We start from the raw sequence: 15,202 nt of genomic DNA, 5'->3' as shown, positions 1-15,202 counted from the left end.
GTCTATGACTTTTAGAAAACTATGTGCGAGTGAGTCTTTTCTCACCTGTGTATATAGTGGTACGCAAATTTCTACAATGCAAAATTTCTACAATACTCTCAAGCGGTTAGCTCAGTTGGTTAGAGCGTCGTGCTAATACCGAAAGGTCGCGGTTCGATACCCGTACTGGCCAAGACATATTTTAACGACTGTTTCTATGTTGCTGTCTATTTCGTTTAGACAACTTTTTTTAAATTGAGACTTAACCTTGGATAGTAAAGATAATCAAATTCCCAATTTATCACACAAGGCCGGTTAGCTGATTTGCTAATAAATCGAGGTTGTTTGTTCGATACCCGTCCTGAGCACTAGGTATTTTCTCGACTGTTTCTCTGGTGCGGTCTATGACTTTTAGAAAACTATGTGCGAGTGAGTCTTTTCTCACCTTGTATAGTGGTACGCAACTTTCTACAATGCACATTTCTACAGTACTCTCAAGGCCGGTTAGCTCAGTTGGTTAGAGCGTCGTGCTAATAACGCGAAGGTCGCGGGTTCGATACCCGTACTGGCCAAGACATATTTTAACGACTGTTTCTATGTTGCTGTCTATTTCGTTTAGAAAACTTTTTTAAATTGAGACTTTACCTTGGATATAAAGATAATCAAATTCCCAATTTATCACACAAGGCCGGTTAGCTGATTTGCTAATAAATCGAAGGTCGTTTGTTCGATACCCGTCCTGAGCACTAGGTATTTTCTTGACTGTTTCTCTGGTGCGGTCTATGACTTTTAGAAAACTATGTGTGAGTGAGTCTTTTCTCACCTTGTATAGTGGTACGCAACTTTCTACAATGCACATTTCTACAGCACTCTCAAGGCCGGTTAGCGCAGTTGGTTAGAGCGTCGTGCTAATAACGCGAAGGTCTTGGGTTCGATACCCGTACTGGCCAAGACATATTTTTACGACTGTTTCTATGTTGCTGTCTATTTCGTTTAGAAAACTTTTTTAAATTGAGACTTAACCTTGGATAAAGTAAAGATAATCAAATTCCCAATTTATCACACAAGGCCGGTTAGCTGATTTGCTAATAAATCGAAGGTTGTTTGATCGATACCCGTCCTGAGCACTAGGTATTTTCTCGACTGTTTCTCTGGTGCGGTCTATGACTTTTAGAAAACTATGTGCGAGTGAGTCTTTTCTCACCTTGTATATAGTGGTACGCAAATTTCTACAATGCACATTTCTACAATACTCTCAAGGCCGGTTAGCTCAGTTGGTTAGAGCGTCGTGCTAATAAGCCGCGAAGGTCGCGGGTTCGATACCCGTACTGGCCAAGACATATTTTAACGACTGTTTCTATGTTGCTGTCTATTTCGTTTAGACAACTTTTTTTAAATTGAGACTTAACCTTGGATAAAGTAAAGATAATCAAATTCCCAATTTATCACACAAGGCCGGTTAGCTGATTTGCTAATAAATCGAAGGTCGTTTGTTCGATACCCGTCCTGAGCACTAGGTATTTTCTCGACTGTTTCTCTGGTGCGGTCTATGACTTTTAGAAAACTATGTGCGAGTGAGTCTTTTCTCACCTTGTATATAGTGGTACGCAACTTTCTACAATGCACATTTCCACAGTACTCTCAAGGCCGGTTAGCTCAGTTGGTTAGAGCGTCGTGCTAATAATGCGAAGGTCGCGGGTTCGATACCCGTACTGGCCAAGACATATTTTAACGACTGTTTCTATGTTGCTGTCTATTTCGTTTAGAAAACTTTTTTAAATTGAGACTTTACCTTGGAGAGTAAAGATAATCAAATTCCCAATTTATCACACAAGGCCGGTTAGCTGATTTGCTAATAAATCGAAGGTCGTTTGTTCGATACCCGTCCTGAGCACTAGGTATTTTCTTGACTGTTTCTCTGGTGCGGTCTATGACTTTTAGAAAACTATGTGCGAGTAAGTCTTTTCTCACCTTGTATAGTGGTACGCAACTTTCTACAATTCACATTTCTACAATACTCTCAAGGCCGGTTAGCTCAGTTGGTTAGAGCGTCGTGCTAATAACGCGAAGGTCGCGGGTTCGATACCCGTACTGGCCAAGACATATTTTTACGACTGTTTCTATGTTGCTGTCTATTACGTTTAGAAAACTTTTTTAAATTGAGACTTAACCTTGGATAAAGTAAAGATAATCAAATTCCCAATTTATCACACAAGGCCGGTTAGCTGATTTGCTAATAAATCGAAGGTTGTTTGTTCGATACCCGTCCTGAGCACTAGGTATTTTCTCGACTGTTTCTCTGGTGCGGTCTATGACTTTTAGAAAACTATGTGCGAGTGAGTCTTATCTCACCTTGTATAGTGGTACGCAACTTTCTACAATGCACATTTATACAATACTCTCAAGGCCGGTTAGCTCAGTTGGTTAGAGCGTCGTGCTAATAACGCGAAGGTTGAGGGTTCGATACCCGTACTAGCCAACACATATTTTAACGACTGTTTCTATGTTGCTGTCTATTACGTTTAGACAACTTTTTTAAATTGAGACTTAACCTTGGATAAAGTAAAGATAATCAAATTCCCAATTTATCACACAAGGCCGGTTAGCTGATTTGCTAATAAATTGAAGGTCGTTTGTTCGATACCCGTCCTGAGCACTAGGTATTTTCTTGACTGTTTCTCTGTTGCGGTCTATGACTTTTAGAAAACTATGTGCGAGTGAGTCTTTTCTCACCTTGTATATAGTGGTACGCAACTTTCTACTATGCACATTTCCACAGTACTCTCAAGGCCGGTTAGCTCAGTTGGTTAGAGCGTCGTGCTAATAACGCGAAGGTCGCGGGTTCGATACCTGTACTGGCCAAGACATATTTTAACGACTGTTTCTATGTTGCTGTCTATTTCGTTTAGACAACTTTTTTAAATTGAGACTTAACCTTGGATAAAGTAAAGATAATCAAATTCCCAATTTATCACACAAGGCCGGTTAGCTGATTTGCTAATAAATCGAAGGTCGTTTGTTCGATACCCGTCCTGAGCACTAGGTATTTTTTCGACTGTTTCTCTGGTGCGGTCTATGACTTTTAGAAAACTATGTGCGAGTGAGTCTTTTCTCACCTTGTATAGTAGTACGCAACTTTCTACAATGCACATTTCTACATCACTTTCCAGGCCGGTTAGCTCAGTTGGTTAGAGCGTCGTGCTAATAACGCGAAGGTCGTGGGTTCGATACCCGTACTGGCCAAGACATATTTTAACGACTGTTTCTATGTTGCTGTCTATTACGTTTAGAAAACTTTTTTTAAATTGAGACTTGACCTTGGATAAGTAAAGATAATCAAATTCCCAATTTATCACACAAGGCCGGTTAGCTGATTTGCTAATAAATCGAAGGTCGTTTGATCGATACCCGTCCTGAGCACTAGGTATTTTCTCGACTGTTTCTCTGGTGCGGTCTATGACTTTTAGAAAACTATGTGCGAGTGAGTCTTTTCTCACCTTGTATAGTGGTACGCAAATTTCTACAATGCACATTTCTACAGTACTCTCAAGGCCGGTTAGCTCAGTTGGTTAGAGCGTCGTGCTAATAACGCGAAGGTCGCGGGTTCGATACCTGTACTGGCCAAGACATATTTTAACGACTGTTTCTATGTTGCTGTCTATTTCGTTTAGACAACTTTTTTAAATTGAGACTTAACCTTGGATAAAGTAAAGATAATCAAATTCCCAATTTATCACACAAGGCCGGTTAGCTGATTTGCTAATAAATCGAAGGTCGTTTGTTCGATACCCGTCCTGAGCACTAGGTATTTTTTCGACTGTTTCTCTGGTGCGGTCTATGACTTTTAGAAAACTATGTGCGAGTGAGTCTTTTCTCACCTTGTATATAGTGGTACGCAACTTTCTACTATGCACATTTCCACAGTACTCTCAAGGCCGGTTAGCTCAGTTGGTTAGAGCGTCGTGCTAATAACGCGAAGGTCGCGGGTTCGATACCCGTACTGGCCAAGACATATTTTAACGACTGTTTCTATGTTGCTGTCTATTTCGTTTAGACAACTTTTTTAAATTGAGACTTAACCTTGGATAAAGTAAAGATAATCAAATTCCCAATTTATCACACAAGGCCGGTTAGCTGATTTGCTAATAAATCGAAGGTCGTTTGTTCGATACCCGTCCTGAGCACTAGGTATTTTCTTGACTGTTTCTCTGGTGCGGTCTATGACTTTTAGAAAACTATGTGTGAGTGAGTCTTTTCTCACCTTGTATAGTGGTACGCAACTTTCTACAATGCACATTTCTACAACACTCTCAAGGCCGGTTAGCTCAGTTGGTTAGAGCGTCGTGCTAATAACGCGAAGGTCGCGGGTTCGATACCTGTACTGGCCAAGACATATTTTTAACGACTGTTTCTATGTTGCTGTCTATTTCGTTTAGACAACTTTTTTAAATTGAGACTTAACCTTGGATAAAGTAAAGATAATCAAATTCCCAATTTATCACACAAGGCCGGTTAGCTGATTTGCTAATAAATCGAAGGTCGTTTGTTCGATACCCGTCCTGAGCACTAGGTATTTTTTCGACTGTTTCTCTGGTGCGGTCTATGACTTTTAGAAAACTATGTGCAAGTGAGTCTTTTCTCACCTTGTATATAGTGGTACGCAACTTTCTACAATGCACATTTCCACAATACTCTCAAGGCCGGTTAGCTCAGTTGGTTAGAGCGTCGTGCTAATAACGAAGGTCGCGGGTTCGATACCCGTACTGGCCAAGACATATTTTAACGACTGTTTCTATGTTGCTGTCTATTACGTTTAGAAAACTTTTTTTAAATTGAGACTTTGCCTTGGAAATAAAGATAATCAAATTCCCAATTTATCACACAAGGCCGGTTAGCTGATTTGCTAATAAATCGAAGGTTGTTTGTTCGATACCCGTCCTGAGCATTAGGTATTTTCTCGACTGTTTCTCTGGTGCGGTCTATGACTTTTAGAAAACTATGTGTGAGTGAGTCTTTTCTAACCGTGTATATAGTGGTACGCAACTTTCTACAATGCAAATTTCAATAATACTCTCAAGGCCGGTTAGCTCAGTTGGTTAGAGCGTTGTGCTAATAATGCGAAGGTCGCGGGTTCGATACCCGTACTGGCCAAGACATATTTTAACGACTGTTTCTATGTTGCTGTCTATTTCGTTTAGAAACTTTTTTAAATTGAGACTTTACCTTGGATAAAGTAAAGATAATCAAATTCCCAATTTATCACACAAGGCCGGTTAGCTGATTTGCTAATAAATCGAAGGTCGTTTGTTCGATACCCGTCCTGAGCACTAGGTATTTTCTCGACTGTTTCTCTGGTGCGGTCTATGACTTTTAGAAAACTATGTGCGAGTGAGTCTTTTCTCACCTTGTATATAGTGGTACGCAACTTTCTACAATGCAAATTTCTACAGTACTCTCAAGGCCGGTTAGCTCAGTTGGTTAGAGCGTCGTGCTAATAACGCGAAGGTCGCGGGTTCGATACCCGTACTGGCCAAGACATATTTTAACGACTGTTTCTATGTTGCTGTCTATTTCGTTTAGACAACTTTTTTAAATTGAGACTTAACCTTGGATAAAGTAAAGATAATCAAATTCCCAATTTATCACACAAGGCCGGTTAGCTGATTTGCTAATAAATCGAAGGTCGTTTGTTCGATACCCGTCCTGAGCACTAGGTATTTTCTCGACTGTTTCTCTGGTGCGGTCTATGACTTTTAGAAAACTATGTGCGAGTGAGTCTTTTCTCACCTTGTATATAGTGGTACGCAAATTTCTACTATGCACATTTCCACAGTACTCTCAAGGCCGGTTAGCTCAGTTGGTTAGAGCGTCGTGCTAATAACGCGAAGGTCGCGGGTTCGATACCCGTACTGGCCAAGACATATTTTAACGACTGTTTCTATGTTGCTGTCTATTTCGTTTAGACAACTTTTTTAAATTGAGACTTAACCTTGGATAAAGTAAAGATAATCAAATTCCCAATTTATCACACAAGGCCGGTTAGCTGATTTGCTAATAAATCGAAGGTCGTTTGTTCGATACCCGTCCTGAGCACTAGGTATTTTCTCGACTGTTTCTCTGGTGCGGTCTATGACTTTTAGAAAACTATGTGCGAGTGAGTCTTTTCTCACCTTGTATATAGTGGTACGCAACTTTCTACTATGCACATTTCTACAGTACTCTCAAGGCCGGTTAGCTCAGTTGGTTAGAGCGTCGTGCTAATAACGCGAAGGTCGCGGGTTCGATACCCGTACTGGCCAAGACATATTTTAACGACTGTTTCTATGTTGCTGTCTATTACGTTTAGACAACTTTTTTAAATTGAGACTTAACCTTGGATAAAGTAAAGATAATCAAATTCCCAATTTATCACACAAGGCCGGTTAGCTGATTTGCTAATAAATCGAAGGTCGTTTGTTCGATACCCGTCCTGAGCACTAGGTATTTTCTCGACTGTTTCTCTGGTGCGGTCTATGACTTTTAGAAAACTATGTGCGAGTGAGTCTTTTCTCACCTTGTATATAGTGGTACGCAAATTTCTACAATGCACATTTCTACAATACTCTCAAGGCCGGTTAGCTCAGTTGGTTAGAGCGTCGTGCTAATAACGCGAAGGTCGCGGGTTCGATACCCGTACTGGCCAAGACATATTTTAACGACTGTTTCTATGTTGCTGTCTATTTCGTTTAGAAAACTTTTTTTAAATTGAGACTTAACCTTGGATAAAGTAAAGATAATCAAATTCCCAATTTATCACACAAGGCCGGTTAGCTGATTTGCTAATAAATCGAAGGTCGTTTGTTCGATACCCGTCCTGAGCACTAGGTATTTTCTCGACTGTTTCTCTGGTGCGGTCTATGACTTTTAGAAAACTATGTGCGAGTGAGTCTTTTCTCACCTTGTATATAGTGGTACGCAACTTTCTACAATGCACATTTCCACAGTACTCTCAAGGCCGGTTAGCTCAGTTGGTTAGAGCGTCGTGCTAATAACGCGAAGGTCGCGGGTTCGATACCCGTACTGGCCAAGACATATTTTAACGACTGTTTCTATGTTGCTGTCTATTTCGTTTAGACAACTTTTTTAAATTGAGACTTAACCTTGGATAAAGTAAAGATAATCAAATTCCCAATTTATCACACAAGGCCGGTTAGCTGATTTGCTAATAAATCGAAGGTCGTTTGTTCGATACCCGTCCTGAGCACTAGGTATTTTCTCGACTGTTTCTGTGGTGCGGTCTATGACTTTTAGAAAACTATGTGCGAGTGAGTCTTTTCTCACCTTGTATAGTAGTACGCAACTTTCTACAATGCACATTTCTACAGCACTTTCAAGGCCGGTTAGCTCAGTTGGTTAGAGCGTCGTGCTAATAAAGTAGAAGGTTGCAGGTTCGATACCCGTACTGGCCAAGACATATTTTAACGACTGTTTCTATGTTGCTGTCTATTACGTTTAGAAAACTTTTTTAAATTGAGACTTTGCCTTGGAGATAAAGATAATCAAATTCCCAATTTATCACACAAGGCCGGTTAGCTGATTTGCTAATAAATCGAAGGTTGTTTGTTCGATACCCGTCCTGAGCATTAGGTATTTTCTTGACTGTTTCTCTGGTGCGGTCTATGACTTTTAGAAAACTATGTGCGAATGAGTCTTTTCTCACCTTGTATAGTGGTACGCAACTTTCTACAATGCACATTTCTACAATACTCTCAAGGCCGGTTAGCTCAGTTGGTTAGAGCGTTGTGCTAATAACGTGAAGGTCGCGGGGTCGATACCCGTACTGGCCAAGACATATTTTTACGACTGTTTCTATGTTGCTGTCTATTTCGTTTAGACAACTTTTTTTAAATTGAGACTTAACCTTGGATAAGTAAAGATAATCAAATTCCCAATTTATCACACAAGGCCGGTTAGCTGATTTGCTAATAAATCGAAGGTCGTTTGTTCGATACCCGTCCTGAGCACTAGGTATTTTCTCGACTGTTTCTCTGGTGCGGTCTATGACTTTTAGAAAACTATGTGCAAGTGAGTCTTTTCTCACCTTGTATATAGTGGTACGCAACTTTCTACTATGCACATTTCCACAGTACTCTCAAGGCCGGTTAGCTCAGTTGGTTAGAGCGTCGTGCTAATAACGCGAAGGTCGCGGGTTCGATACCCGTACTGGCCAAGACATATTTTAACGACTGTTTCTATGTTGCTGTCTATTACGTTTAGAAAACTTTTTTAAATTGAGACTTTGCCTTGGAGATAAAGATAATCAAATTCCCAATTTATCACACAAGGCCGGTTAGCTGATTTGCTAATAAATCGAACGTCGTTTGTTTGATACCCGTCCTGAGCACTAGGTATTTTCTCGACTGTTTCTGTGGTGCGGTCTATGACTTTTAGAAAACTATGTGCGAGTGAGTCTTTTCTCACCTTGTATATAGTGGTACGCAAATTTCTACAATGCACATTTCTACAATACTCTCAAGGCCGGTTAGCTCAGTTGGTTAGAGCGTCGTGCTAATAACGCGAAGGTCGCGGGTTCGATACCCGTACTGGCCAAGACATATTTTTACGACTGTTTCTATGTTGCTGTCTATTTCGTTTAGACAAACTTTTTTAAATTGAGACTTAACCTTGGAGAAAGTAAAGATAATCAAATTCCCAATTTATCACACAAGGCCGGTTAGCTGATTTGCTAATAAATCGAAGGTCGTTTGTTCGATACCCGTCCTGAGCACTAGGTATTTTCTCGACTGTTTCTCTGGTGCGGTCTATGACTTTTAGAAAACTATGTGCGAGTGAGTCTTTTCTCACCTTGTATATAGTGGTACGCAAATTTCTACAATGCACATTTCCACAGTACTCTCAAGGCCGGTTAGCTCAGTTGGTTAGAGCGTCGTGCTAATAACGCGAAGGTCGCGGGTTCGATACCGTACTGGCCAAGACATATTTTAACGACTGTTTCTATGTTGCTGTCTATTTCGTTTAGAAAACTTTTTTTAAATTGAGACTTGACCTTGGATAAAGTAAAGATAATCAAATTCCCAATTTATCACACAAGGCCGGTTAGCTGATTTGCTAATAAATCGAAGGTCGTTTGTTCGATACCCGTCCTGAGCACTAGGTATTTTCTCGACTGTTTCTCTGGTGCGGTCTATGACTTTTAGAAAACTATGTGCGAGTGAGTCTTTTCTCACCTTGTATAGTGGTACGCAACTTTCTACAATGCACATTTCTACAGTATTCTCAAGGCCGGTTAGCTCAGTTGGTTAGAGCGTCGTGCTAATAACGCGAAGGTCGCGGGTTCAATACCCGTACTGGCCAAGACATATTTTAACGACTGTTTCTATGTTGCTGTCTATTCGTTTAGAAAACTTTTTTAAATTGAGACTTGCCTTGGATAATAAAGATAATCAAATTCCCAATTTATCACACAAGGCCGGTTAGCTGATTTGCTAATAAATCGAAGGTCGTTTGTTCGATACCCGTCCTGAGCACTAGGTATTTTCTCGACTGTTTCTGTGGTGCGGTCTATGACTTTTAGAAAACTATGTGCGAGTGAGTCTTTTCTCACCTTGTATAGTAGTACGCAACTTTCTACAATGCACATTTCTACATCACTTTCAAGGCCGGTTAGCTCAGTTGGTTAGAGCGTCGTGCTAATAACGCGAAGGTCGTGGGTTCGATACCCGTACTGGCCAAGACATATTTTAACGACTGTTTCTATGTTGCTGTCTATTACGTTTAGAAAACTTTTTTAAATTGAGACTTTGCCTTGGAGATAAAGATAATCAAATTCCCAATTTATCACACAAGGCCGGTTAGCTGATTTGCTAATAAATCGAAGGTCGTTTGATCGATACCCGTCCTGAGCACTAGGTATTTTCTCGACTGTTTCTCTGGTGCGGTCTATGACTTTTAGAAAACTATGTGCGAGTGAGTCTTTTCTCACCTTGTATAGTGGTACGCAAATTTCTACAATGCACATTTCTACAGTACTCTCAAGGCCGGTTAGCTCAGTTGGTTAGAGCGTCGTGCTAATAACGCGAAGGTCGCGGGTTCGATACCCGTACTGGCCAAGACATATTTTAACGACTGTTTCTATGTTGCTGTCTATTTCGTTTAGACAACTTTTTTAAATTGAGACTTAACCTTGGATAAAGTAAAGATAATCAAATTCCCAGTTTAAAACACAAGGCCGGTTAGCTGATTTGCTAATAAATCGAAGGTCGTTTGTTCGATACCCGTCCTGAGCACTAGGTATTTTTTCGACTGTTTCTCTGGTGCGGTCTATGACTTTTAGAAAACTATGTGCGAGTGAGTCTTTTCTCACCTTGTATATAGTGGTACGCAACTTTCTACTATGCACATTTCCACAGTACTCTCAAGGCCGGTTAGCTCAGTTGGTTAGAGTGTCGTGCTAATAATGCGAAGGTCGCGGGTTCGATACCCGTACTGCCAAAGACATATTTTAACGACTGTTTCTATGTTGCTGTCTATTTCGTTTAGACAACTTTTTTTAATTGAGACTTTACCTTGGATAAAGTAAAGATAATCAAATTCCCAATTTATCACACAAGGCCGGTTAGCTGATTTGCTAATAAATCGAAGGTCGTTTGTTTGATACCCGTCCTGAGCACTAGGTATTTTCTCGACTGTTTCTGTGGTGCGGTCTATGACTTTTAGAAAACTATGTGCGAGTGAGTCTTTTCTCACCTTGTATAGTAGTACGCAACTTTCTACAATGCACATTTCTACAACACTTTCAAGGCCGGTTAGCTCAGTTGGTTAGAGCGTCGTGCTAATAACGCGAAGGTCTCGGGTTCGATACCCGTACTGGCCAAGACATATTTTAACGACTGTTTCTATGTTGCTGTCTATTTCGTTTAGAAAACTTTTTTAAATTGAGACTTTACCTTGGATAAGTAAAGATAATCAAATTCCCAATTTATCACACAAGGCCGGTTAGCTGATTTGCTAATAAATCGAAGGTCGTTTGTTCGATACCCGTCCTGAGCATTAGGTATTTTCTCGACTGTTTCTCTGGTGCGGTCTATGACTTTTAGAAAACTATATGCAAGTGAGTCTTTTCTCACCTTGTATATAGTGGTACGCAAATTTCTACAATGCACATTTCTACAGTACTCTCAAGGCCGGTTAGCTCAGTTGGTTAGAGCGTCGTGCTAATAACGCGAAGGTCGCGGGTTCGATACCCTGTACTGGCCAAGACATATTTTAACGACTGTTTCTATGTTGCTGTCTATTTCGTTTAGACAACTTTTTTAAATTGAGACTTTACCTTGGATAAGTAAAGATAATCAAATTCCCAATTTATCACACAAGGCCGGTTAGCTGATTTGCTAATAAATCGAAGGTCGTTTGTTCGATACCCGTCCTGAGCACTAGGTATTTTCTCGACTGTTTCTCTGGTGCGGTCTATGACTTTTAGAAAACTATGTGCGAGTGAGTCTTTTCTCACCTTGTATATAGTGGTACGCAACTTTCTACAATGCACATTTCCACAGTACTCTCAAGGCCGGTTAGCTCAGTTGGTTAGAGCGTCGTGCTAATAACGCGAAGGTCGCGGGTTCGATACCCGTACTGGCCAAGACATATTTTAACGACTGTTTCTATGTTGCTGTCTATTTCGTTTAGACAACTTTTTTAAATTGAGACTTTACCTTGGATAATAAAGATAATCAAATTCCCAATTTATCACACAAGGCCGGTTAGCTGATTTGCTAATAAATCGAAGGTCGTTTGTTCAATACCCGTCCTGAGCACTAGGTATTTTCTCGACTGTTTCTCTGGTGCGGTCTATGACTTTTAGAAAACTATGTGCGAGTGAGTCTTTTCTCACCTTGTATATAGTGGTACGCAACTTTCTACTATGCACATTTCCACAGTACTCTCAAGGCCAGTTAGCTCAGTTGGTTAGAGCGTCGTGCTAATAACGCGAAGGTCGCGGGTTCGATACCCGTACTGCCCAAGACATATTTTAACGACTGATTCTATGTTGCTGTCTATTTCGTTTAGACAACTTTTTTAAATTGAGACTTAACCTTGGATAAAGTAAAGATAATCAAATTCCCAATTTATCACACAAGGCCGGTTAGCTGATTTGCTAATAAATTGAAGGTCGTTTGTTTGATACCCGTCCTGAGCACTAGGTATTTTCTCAACTGTTTCTGTGGTGCGGTCTATGACTTTTAGAAAACTATGTGCGAGTGAGTCTTTTCTCACCTTGTATAGTGGTACGCAACTTTCTACAATGCACATTTCTACAACACTCTCAAGGCCGGTTAGCTCAGTTGGTTAGAGCGTCGTGCTAATAACGCGAAGGTCGCGGGTTCGATACCCGTACTGGCCAAGACATATTTTTACGACTGTTTCTATGTTGCTGTCTATTACGTTTAGAAAACTTTTTTAAATTGAGACTTTGCCTTGGAGATAAAGATAATCAAATTCCCAATTTATCACACAAGGCCGGTTAGCTGATTTGCTAATAAATCGAAGGTCGTTTGATCGATACCCGTCCTGAGCACTAGGTATTTTCTCGACTGTTTCTCTGGTGCGGTCTATGACTTTTAGAAAACTATGTGCGAGTGAGTCTTTTCTCACCTTGTATAGTGGTACGCAACTTTCTACAATGCACATTTCCACAGTACTCTCAAGGCCGGTTAGCTCAGTTGGTTAGAGCGTCGTGCTAATAACGTGCGAAGGTCGCGGGTTCGATACCCGTACTGGCCAAGACATATTTTAACGACTGTTTCTATGTTGCTGTCTATTTCGTTTAGACAACTTTTTTTAAATTGAGACTTTACCTTGGATAAATAAAGATAATCAAATTCCCAATTTATCACACAAGGCCGGTTAGCTGATTTGCTAATAAATCGAAGGTCGTTTGTTCGATACCCGTCCTGAGCACTAGGTATTTTCTCGACTGTTTCTCTGGTGCGGTCTATGACTTTTAGAAAACTATGTGCGAGTGAGTCTTTTCTCACCTTGTATATAGTGGTACGCAACTTTCTACTATGCACATTTCCACAGTACTCTCAAGGCCGGTTAGCTCAGTTGGTTAGAGCGTCGTGCTAATAACGCGAAGGTCGCGGGTTCGATACCCGTACTGGCCAAGACATATTTTAACGACTGTTTCTATGTTGCTGTCTATTTCGTTTAGACAACTTTTTTTAAATTGAGACTTAACCTTGGATAAAGTAAAGATAATCAAATTCCCAATTTATCACACAAGGCCGGTTAGCTGATTTGCTAATAAATCGAAGGTCGTTTGTTCGATACCCGTCCTGAGCACTAGGTATTTTCTTGACTGTTTCTCTGGTGCGGTCTATGACTTTTAGAAAACTATGTGTGAGTGAGTCTTTTCTCACCTTGTATAGTGGTACGCAACTTTCTACAATGCACATTTCTACAACACTCTCAAGGCTGGTTAGCTCAGTTGGTTAGAGCGTCGTGCTAATAACGCGAAGGTCTTGGGTTTGATACCCGTACTGGCCAAGACATATTTTTACGACTGTTTCTATGTTGCTGTCTATTACGTTTAGAAAACTTTTTTAAATTGAGACTTTGCCTTGGAGATAAAGATAATCAAATTCCCAATTTATCACACAAGGCCGGTTAGCTGATTTGCTAATAAATCGAAGGTCGTTTGTTCGATACCCGTCCTGAGCACTAGGTATTTTCTCGACTGTTTCTCAGGTGCGGTCTATGACTTTTAGAAAACTATATGCAAGTGAGTCTTTTCTCACCTCGTATATAGTGGTACGCAAATTTCTACAATGCACATTTCTACAATACTCTCAAGGCCGGTTAGCTCAGTTGGTTAGAGCGTCGTGCTAATAACGCGAAGGTCGCGGGTTCGATACCCGTACTGGCCAAGACATATTTTAACGACTGTTTCTATGTTGCTGTCTATTTCGTTTAGACAACTTTTTTTAAATTGAGACTTAACCTTGGATAAAGTAAAGATAATCAAATTCCCAATTTATCACACAAGGCCGGTTAGCTGATTTGCTAATAAATCGAAGGTCGTTTGTTCGATACCCGTCCTGAGCACTAGGTATTTTCTCGACTGTTTCTCTGGTGCGGTCTATGACTTTTAGAAAACTATGTGCGAGTGAGTCTTTTCTCACCTTGTATATAGTGGTACGCAACTTTCTACTATGCACATTTCCACAGTACTCTCAAGGCCGGTTAGCTCAGTTGGTTAGAGCGTCGTGCTAATAACGCGAAGGTCGCGGGTTCGATACCCGTACTGGCCAAGACATATTTTAACGACTGTTTCTATGTTGCTGTCTATTTCGTTTAGACAACTTTTTTAAATTGAGACTTTGCCTTGGATAAAGTAAAGATAATCAAATTCCCAATTTATCACACAAGGCCGGTTAGCTGATTTGCTAATAAATCGAAGGTCGTTTGTTCGATACCCGTCCTGAGCACTAGGTATTTTCTCGACTGTTTCTCTGGTGCGGTCTATGACTTTTAGAAAACTATGTGCAAGTGAGTCTTTTCTCACCTTGTATATAGTGGTACGCAACTTTCTACTATGCACATTTCTACAGTACTCTCAAGGCCGGTTAGCTCAGTTGGTTAGAGCGTCGTGCTAATAACGCGAAGGTCGCGGGTTCGATACCCGTACTGGCCAAGACATATTTTAACGACTGTTTCTATGTTGCTGTCTATTACGTTTAGAAAACTTTTTTAAATTGAGACTTTACCTTGGATAAAGTAAAGATAATCAAATTCCCAATTTATCACACAAGGCCGGTTAGCTGATTTGCTAATAAATCGAAGGTTGTTTGTTCGATACCCGTCCTGAACACTAGGTATTTTCTCGACTGTTTCTGTGGTGCGGTCTATGACTTTTAGAAAACTATGTGCGAGTGAGTCTTTTCTCACCTTGTATAGTAGTACGCAACTTTCTACAATGCACATTTCTACAGCACTTTCAAGGCCGGTTAGCTCAGTTGGTTAGAGCGTCGTGCTAATAAAGTGAAGGTTGCAGGTTCGATACCCGTACTGGCCAAGACATATTTTAACGACTGTTTCTATGTTGCTGTCTATTACGTTTAGAAAACTTTTTTAAATTGAGACTTTACCTTGGAGAAAGTAAAGATAATCAAATTCCCAATTTATCACACAAGGCCGGTTAGCTGATTTGCTAATAAATCGAAGG

General features: G+C 40.4%; 25 non-coding genes across 25 annotated transcripts; all 25 read left to right on the top strand.

Moving 5' to 3' along the window:
• Positions 1-477: 477 nt before the first annotated feature.
• On the top strand, positions 478-551 carry trnai-aau. Its single transcript has one exon. It is a non-coding gene; the product is annotated as a tRNA-Ile (tRNA).
• Positions 552-1,624: 1,073 nt separating this feature from the next.
• Positions 1,625-1,698, top strand: trnai-aau. The gene has a single exon. It is a non-coding gene; the product is annotated as a tRNA-Ile (tRNA).
• Positions 1,699-2,003: 305 nt separating this feature from the next.
• Positions 2,004-2,077, top strand: trnai-aau. Its single transcript has one exon. It is a non-coding gene; the product is annotated as a tRNA-Ile (tRNA).
• A 690-nt stretch (positions 2,078-2,767) lies between these two features.
• trnai-aau lies at positions 2,768-2,841 on the top strand. Its single transcript has one exon. It is a non-coding gene; the product is annotated as a tRNA-Ile (tRNA).
• Positions 2,842-3,148: 307 nt separating this feature from the next.
• Positions 3,149-3,222, top strand: trnai-aau. Its single transcript has one exon. It is a non-coding gene; the product is annotated as a tRNA-Ile (tRNA).
• A 307-nt stretch (positions 3,223-3,529) lies between these two features.
• trnai-aau lies at positions 3,530-3,603 on the top strand. The gene has a single exon. It is a non-coding gene; the product is annotated as a tRNA-Ile (tRNA).
• A 309-nt stretch (positions 3,604-3,912) lies between these two features.
• trnai-aau lies at positions 3,913-3,986 on the top strand. Its single transcript has one exon. It is a non-coding gene; the product is annotated as a tRNA-Ile (tRNA).
• A 307-nt stretch (positions 3,987-4,293) lies between these two features.
• trnai-aau lies at positions 4,294-4,367 on the top strand. Its single transcript has one exon. It is a non-coding gene; the product is annotated as a tRNA-Ile (tRNA).
• Positions 4,368-4,677: 310 nt separating this feature from the next.
• Positions 4,678-4,749, top strand: trnal-uaa. The gene has a single exon. It is a non-coding gene; the product is annotated as a tRNA-Leu (tRNA).
• A 689-nt stretch (positions 4,750-5,438) lies between these two features.
• Positions 5,439-5,512, top strand: trnai-aau. The gene has a single exon. It is a non-coding gene; the product is annotated as a tRNA-Ile (tRNA).
• A 309-nt stretch (positions 5,513-5,821) lies between these two features.
• Positions 5,822-5,895, top strand: trnai-aau. The gene has a single exon. It is a non-coding gene; the product is annotated as a tRNA-Ile (tRNA).
• Positions 5,896-6,204: 309 nt separating this feature from the next.
• On the top strand, positions 6,205-6,278 carry trnai-aau. The gene has a single exon. It is a non-coding gene; the product is annotated as a tRNA-Ile (tRNA).
• A 309-nt stretch (positions 6,279-6,587) lies between these two features.
• trnai-aau lies at positions 6,588-6,661 on the top strand. Its single transcript has one exon. It is a non-coding gene; the product is annotated as a tRNA-Ile (tRNA).
• A 310-nt stretch (positions 6,662-6,971) lies between these two features.
• trnai-aau lies at positions 6,972-7,045 on the top strand. Its single transcript has one exon. It is a non-coding gene; the product is annotated as a tRNA-Ile (tRNA).
• Positions 7,046-8,114: 1,069 nt separating this feature from the next.
• On the top strand, positions 8,115-8,188 carry trnai-aau. The gene has a single exon. It is a non-coding gene; the product is annotated as a tRNA-Ile (tRNA).
• Positions 8,189-8,494: 306 nt separating this feature from the next.
• Positions 8,495-8,568, top strand: trnai-aau. Its single transcript has one exon. It is a non-coding gene; the product is annotated as a tRNA-Ile (tRNA).
• A 691-nt stretch (positions 8,569-9,259) lies between these two features.
• Positions 9,260-9,333, top strand: trnai-aau. The gene has a single exon. It is a non-coding gene; the product is annotated as a tRNA-Ile (tRNA).
• Positions 9,334-9,636: 303 nt separating this feature from the next.
• Positions 9,637-9,710, top strand: trnai-aau. Its single transcript has one exon. It is a non-coding gene; the product is annotated as a tRNA-Ile (tRNA).
• A 304-nt stretch (positions 9,711-10,014) lies between these two features.
• Positions 10,015-10,088, top strand: trnai-aau. Its single transcript has one exon. It is a non-coding gene; the product is annotated as a tRNA-Ile (tRNA).
• A 1,455-nt stretch (positions 10,089-11,543) lies between these two features.
• trnai-aau lies at positions 11,544-11,617 on the top strand. The gene has a single exon. It is a non-coding gene; the product is annotated as a tRNA-Ile (tRNA).
• Positions 11,618-12,305: 688 nt separating this feature from the next.
• trnai-aau lies at positions 12,306-12,379 on the top strand. The gene has a single exon. It is a non-coding gene; the product is annotated as a tRNA-Ile (tRNA).
• Positions 12,380-13,068: 689 nt separating this feature from the next.
• Positions 13,069-13,142, top strand: trnai-aau. The gene has a single exon. It is a non-coding gene; the product is annotated as a tRNA-Ile (tRNA).
• A 688-nt stretch (positions 13,143-13,830) lies between these two features.
• trnai-aau lies at positions 13,831-13,904 on the top strand. The gene has a single exon. It is a non-coding gene; the product is annotated as a tRNA-Ile (tRNA).
• Positions 13,905-14,214: 310 nt separating this feature from the next.
• trnai-aau lies at positions 14,215-14,288 on the top strand. Its single transcript has one exon. It is a non-coding gene; the product is annotated as a tRNA-Ile (tRNA).
• A 309-nt stretch (positions 14,289-14,597) lies between these two features.
• Positions 14,598-14,671, top strand: trnai-aau. Its single transcript has one exon. It is a non-coding gene; the product is annotated as a tRNA-Ile (tRNA).
• The last annotated feature ends 531 nt before the right edge of the window (positions 14,672-15,202 follow it).

Source organism: Coregonus clupeaformis, unplaced genomic scaffold (genome assembly GCF_020615455.1).
Source record: "Coregonus clupeaformis isolate EN_2021a unplaced genomic scaffold, ASM2061545v1 scaf1789, whole genome shotgun sequence".
Taxonomy (NCBI): Eukaryota; Metazoa; Chordata; class Actinopteri; order Salmoniformes; family Salmonidae; genus Coregonus; species Coregonus clupeaformis.
The sequence above is the reverse complement of the archived record's forward strand: the minus strand, read 5'-3'. Positions and strand labels throughout refer to the sequence as shown.